We start from the raw sequence: 6,354 nt of genomic DNA, 5'->3' as shown, positions 1-6,354 counted from the left end.
ATTTCCTGCTATAATTTGAAAAATAGAAAGGGAAAGACTACCCCCCCTCTCTCTCCCTCCCTCCCTCTCTCATAATTTCCTTCCGCAGTCGTGTTTTATTTTACTATTTGATTGATACATCTGCAAAAATCCTATACTGAAATGGTATAGGGTTGCTCGAGCAGGGGATTGGACTAGAAGACCTCCAAGGTCCCTTCCAGCTCTATTCTGATTGATTGATTGATTAAAACTATAGCACATGCTTAACTCAATTTAAAGAATTTCTCGCCAACCTCTCCAAAATCCAAAAGGAAAATCTTAGCTAAAAAATTATGTTGCTGGATAACTTCTTCAGTGATATCAGGATCTAGAATTTTGAAAAGGGATAGAATCAAGTATCTTTATATTCATGAAAGCAAATGAAATAAGCTTAAAGAAAGGGAGAGGTTGCACGGAACATAGATAATCAGGTCAGTTAATACAGTATTACCTGTGATTGTTTTTGCACGAAATGCTAAGCTTCATTTGTGTTTTCTTGGTTACTTTTTGCATGGTCTGCGAACCTAGCCCATGTGATTAAAGATTCAATATCATGTGAGAATTTTAAAAAATGGATTAATTCAGCAACGAGGTTATGCTCATTGCATTTTAAAAGCTATGAGACAGAAAAGAGAAAGAGAAGGGAGTAGATGGAGAGACACTAATTTATTAATGTTCTTCAGCCCCAATTTAAAAAACTGGTAGAATATCTAATTCTACTGCAACTACCTTTTGGAAACTCAAAAACTGCATTTTCAGTTCTTTCCCTTTTTTAAAAATACATTATGTTCAATGTTCCCTAACGTAGGGTTTGACTAGCTGCTGGCTTCAAGTAGGTAAATCCAGCTGAGACTATTCAATTTAGCCCCCAACTGCTGGACAATCTGCACATAGTCAATTGCTTTCCAACACTGAGTTGATGTCGCTGTCACCACAGCGGGGGCACAGCCAGCAATCACAGCCTTCAGCCTAAATCTGGCAGCTAAACAGTGTCATTTATGAGTGGTGAAAAAAAAATCACTTTTCAGCCCAGCCCTCGGTATCTTGATCCATATAGCAGCTCAGATTCCAGAAAGCGGGGGTTAACAACTACCAGTATCATTCCCAGTTAAATCTAGCCCCAACATCTTCTATTCGGCCCATCAGCCCCTTACAATAAGGCTGCTTTTGAAGAAGGAACTAGTCTTGCCTCTACCCCCATGGCAGCAGCAAAGCTGGTTCCACCTTTTTACACAGTGGCATAGCAAAATGGAAAGGGGAGTCACACAGATGGTGACAGTGCATCTCCAACTTCTCTCACTGTCTCCCATCCAATAGCAAGAAGATGCTTGGTATGATACCAAGCACAAACTGATATTAATTACTCCAACTGTTCTTAGAATACTTCTTAACACAGCAGGAAAGAGACTTCAAAACATGCTTTAATGGCTATGGGGGGGGGGGGGTGTTGAGGAAAAAAAAGGACTAAAAAAAAACAAGAGGAGGCTGCAAATTGATGAGATTTAATACACAACTCAAGAGGAGGTATCTCAAGGGGGCTCCCAGAATGGCAGCTACAGCCATGCAATCAAAGGCATGCCTCCTTTACCTGTCACATGGATAAAAGGAGCAGGGCTTTGATCACATGATTTTTGGACCCCTTCCCAAACTGGTAAGTATATGCTCCAGCCTAATACAGAAATTAATTTTTAGCTTATCCCTGCTTAACTTCTCCTTTCTGCATAAAACATTTGTATTTATACAACATGCCATACTAGATCGTATTAATTTAGAATTCAGCATATTCTGGATGGCAGCCATTGTCTTAGCAGGAACTAGACCATCATGCTAAGCCATAATATGCATACATTCATTTAATTTGTATACTGCCAACTCTGCCAGGAGCCTCCAGAACTCTTTACTTCATCAAAGCCATTAAAACTTCCATGGTAATATATCAACAAGTGAATGTTGACAACAATACATTAAAATAAATTATTGTACTGAGACATAACCCTCTTCCTCCTCCTCCATCTGGTGGAACCAGCATCATCCAAACCAATTAATTATACCCATGACTATAGCATTAATGCTAAACAATAATCAATGGCAACACCCAGTTAACTACCAAATGCTTTATTGAAAAAGCTCCCTTTCAACCCGCAAATCGAGCTTCTGAGAAGCCATTTTATAAATCCGACACTGTAATCATAAAGCAAAATCTCTGGCCTTAACCTTCCCTTACTTAGGGAAATAGCAAGAGGACAACCAATAGTTTCTCCCAAGTTGAACATACTAGACAACTCTGGTTGAAGAAGAAAATCCTCTGGGAATCTAGCTGCCAAGTCATAAGGGTAAATGAAACACCCTACCCTGAAATGCACCCAAAGCTTCTCAGCAAATAACATTTAATGGTGTAACATCTATCAGTAAGAGAGCTATCACATTCTATATCAACTGAAGTTTACTTCAAAGGCAGCCCCAAGTAGACTATCTTGAACCATGAGTTACCATGAGTTACTATTACAAGATCCTTTCAAATATGATTTATGTGGGCATGGCATTTTGCTATATAAATACAGCAATTTTGTTTTATTAATCTGGGTTTAATGTTTTGGGTGAATCCAGCTGTGATTCAGCTGCTACAAGTTACTACTTTTATAAGATCAAAGCTACTGAATTATTCTTTGAGATAGTCTTATCTCTTAGAACAGGGATCTACATCACCACCAAGGGCCACACTCTGCCGATCAGCGGGCTTAGTCACAAAGAAATGAAGTAAGAACAAAAGCAATTTGATTTAATTTAGCTTTCATTAAAAATAAAATACATAAAAAACAGTTGCTATAACTACACCTCAAGTATCTAACACTTTCCCGATTCCATTAAAAATGAGAATTCGGTAACAATTTTCCATAGTCCTCATAAAGTTGGAGGGGAGACAGAGAGAGTACACAATTTAGATAGAAAGAATAATGTTTCAGAATCCCTTCCACTAAGCTGCTTTTTCCATGTAATAATAACATATCCTTTCTATTTCTAGCCTGATTTAAACATTCTCCTCTATCAACTGTTACTGTCCTACACTCGCTATTCTCTCCAACATATTTTACTGGTCCTTTGCTTTGAGAAAAATGAGGATCCAGTTTGAAAAACCAGCATACGCAGTCCTTTGATTATTATTTTTTCCCATTTCAGCTTTTCCCTGCACTCAGGTCTCTTAAAACCATATGTCTTGGGGGGGTGGGGGAGAAAAGGTTTGGCAGACCCACTGTGATGTGCATTCACATAAATGCAACCATATGAGCACAAAAGAGCTAGCTTGCAGCTTCTTTTCCTCCATCAAAATTTAACTGCCTACCCAGTAAGATAGATTATTTCAAAAGGAGGGGCTACTCTGGAGCAAACAAACAGCAGGCAAAAACTACCTTCCAGCAATATGCTATATAACAACAGAGGAAATCTGCAGAGAATACAGTAAAACACTAAAGAATATTCTGGGCCAGCCATGCCCTTTTCAAGACACTCCATTCTATCTATCTATCCTCTCCCCATCACCCACCACTCCCATTATGGAAGAGGGACGGCTGACAGAATTGTCATATAAAAATAGTTCTTGCCTGTTTCACTCTGGGGGATAAGGCAGGGTAACACCTGCACACATTAATTACATTTTTGCAATGGTTTTTAGTCAAGGGATCATTTTGAGCACCTGGAACCACCGCATAGCCTTTAATCCCCTTATCTTGAATTTTCCTGGTGCATACTCTGATCCTACCTTGACTAGGTTCTGATCTCTCCATCCACATAGGATTCTACCATTTTGTATCACTGTAACAGTGAAATCCCCTCCCCCCAAAGGAAATCGCTGAGGGGATATAAACAGCATTACTGAGCCACAGAAATAAAATGTGTTTGCACAGTACAGTGTGGTTTAAAAAAGCCAAGGTGACGGCCACAACATTAAAAAAAATGTTTTAATGTGTGAGACAGACAAGGCATACATAAAAACAGGGACAGCTTTGATCGTACCATGCACAATTGTGGCCATCTTGATTTTTCTGACCACCTCTGAAACTACAAGCTACTGGATAGACACATTTTCACACCTCCCTTTCCATAAAAGTGTGGTGAAACAACAGTATGAAGAACACTTCATTATCCAATGAAATATTTTAATCTTCCAGTGTTTGGGGATACGATTTAAAATGTGTTTTTTTTCATTGCAGCTTGAAGGGTAGTTATTCTACCTATTATGTTTCATGGACATAACCTCTTCCAGAAGTAACCTGGGTTACCCTTTGCAAATGGGCCTCAAATTTCCTTCTACCATACATTTCAACTTTTCATCAATGAAAATCTCACTATTTTTTCTACCAAGTTTCTCCGATTCGCCTTCCCGCGTCACTCTTTTATATTTTACTATAGGTGGTCCTCAACATATGACCACAATTGAGCCCAAAATGTTCGTTGTTAAGCAACATAGTTAAATATAAGTTTTGCCCCATTTTTACGATCTTTCTTGCCAGTTGTTAAATGAATCTGGTTTCTGCACTGACTTTGTCAGAAGCACACTGGGAAGGTTGCAAATGGTGATCACATGACCCTAGCAAAGTATAATATAGTATCATAAATACATGTCAGTACCAAACACCCCAATGTTAATAACATAACCATGAGGATGCTGCACTGGTCATGTGAAAAACCAGTGCTGTGTCAATGCTGGCTGAGGGTGAGGTGGTCAGTTATTGACCCTTCAAAGGGTCACTAAACAAATGATTGTAAATGGAGGACTATTTATACAGGCTTTTCAGCCTCGGCATCTCAATTCAACGGATGAAAAAGCCACCGGGTTTTGTTCTTTTCCTTAAAGGGATATAAAGCTATACTATCAGCAATTCCAAATGTACTACTGCAGCTGCAAGATGTGTGACACGGTAGATTTGGGCATAGGTCAGCCTAGGGCGTTTTTGCTGTGTGAGACAAGGATTCTCCCTTCACCGCAGTAAAACGCCATCAATTACCTAACACTCCGCTCTGCTGTGAGACACACACAAAATGTACTTGAGGTGGCTGACTTTCTCTCTAAAGGTGGGGCTGGACCCTGTCAATTGAGCATCTGATAGAGCTCTAGATTTCCATGCAGGAGCAAGCAACCTATGTGCACGCAAGAGGCAAGAGTTCCATATTCTCCAGAAGCAGAGCTAAATCATTTATTTTATGCTTGGGATATCATTATTATGCAGCAAGAAGTCTCTTTAATTCAAACGGGGTTGGGGGGGGAGGTTTTCCTTCTCCTTCTGCTAAGATCCAGAATGCGATCTTGACTGCTGTCCCTGCCCAGCCCCTCAAATTTCACTTCTGGACCCCAACCTCTGGCACCACCTAAATTTCACTATTTTAAAAGAGGCGGAAAGAGCAGTGGGCTCCATCGATTCCCAAGAAAAAAAAAGAGGGAACGAGGAAGGCGAGGATGAGCAGCGGTTTCTGGAGGCAATACATCGCAAAGGGAGATTTTCTTCAGCATCCACATTTCCCCGTTTAGTTTAGGAGAGGAACTCAAGCCCAGCAACCACCAAACATCTTCAGAGGTGCCCAGGCGACTCTTCAGGAGGAGGAAGAGAATAGGCAAAATGCGCTCGCCTATGAAACTGCTTCTCGTACCGAGAGGAGCAAGCCGGCTACTTCGGCGTCCCGGACAGGACAGCAGGGACGGGGAGCTCGCCACAGCAACAACGTGTGGCGGCGCCGAGGCCCTCCTCTCCTCTCCTCCGGCTTGCCGCATCTGGGCCGCCTCGGCCCAGCGGCGTGTCACTCTTCTTGCTGCTCTGAGCGTTGCGGGGAGGAGTTTGTCGGGACGAACTTGAGGAAGAGGCGGCTGTTGTCTTCCCGCCATTCCTCGCCCGGCACATCAATAGAATACAATAGAATAGAATCGATTTCTTTATTGGCCAAGTGTGATTGGACGCACAAGGTATTTGTCTTTGGTGCATATGCTCTCGGTGTAGATAAAAAGACAAAGAGACATGCGTCAAGAATCAGCCTCTAGTCTGGCAAAGTGGCCTTTTCGAAGCCAACGGCTCGCTCGCTCTTCCGAAGAGGCGCCGGAGCGATTTCCTTTCGCTAAGCATCCCGTCCTTCCTTGAGGAGCTCGAGGCAACGGAGTCCCTCCTACTTATTTTCCCCCTTTTGGCAACAGCCGCGGGAAGGAGAGTTCGGCCAAAGAAATTAAATGACCGGTCCAAGGTCTCGCCCCACCTCCACCCCTTCTAGGAATGGTACCAACGGTCCGCCGGCTAGGGTGAAAAAGTCAAGATGGCGGCCACGAGGATGCGCTGGAAGCCCCGCCCCTTTTAT

This window comes from Thamnophis elegans, chromosome 4 (assembly GCF_009769535.1).
Source record: "Thamnophis elegans isolate rThaEle1 chromosome 4, rThaEle1.pri, whole genome shotgun sequence".
Classification (NCBI taxonomy): Eukaryota; Metazoa; Chordata; class Lepidosauria; order Squamata; family Colubridae; genus Thamnophis; species Thamnophis elegans.
This window is presented reverse-complemented; position numbering follows the sequence as displayed.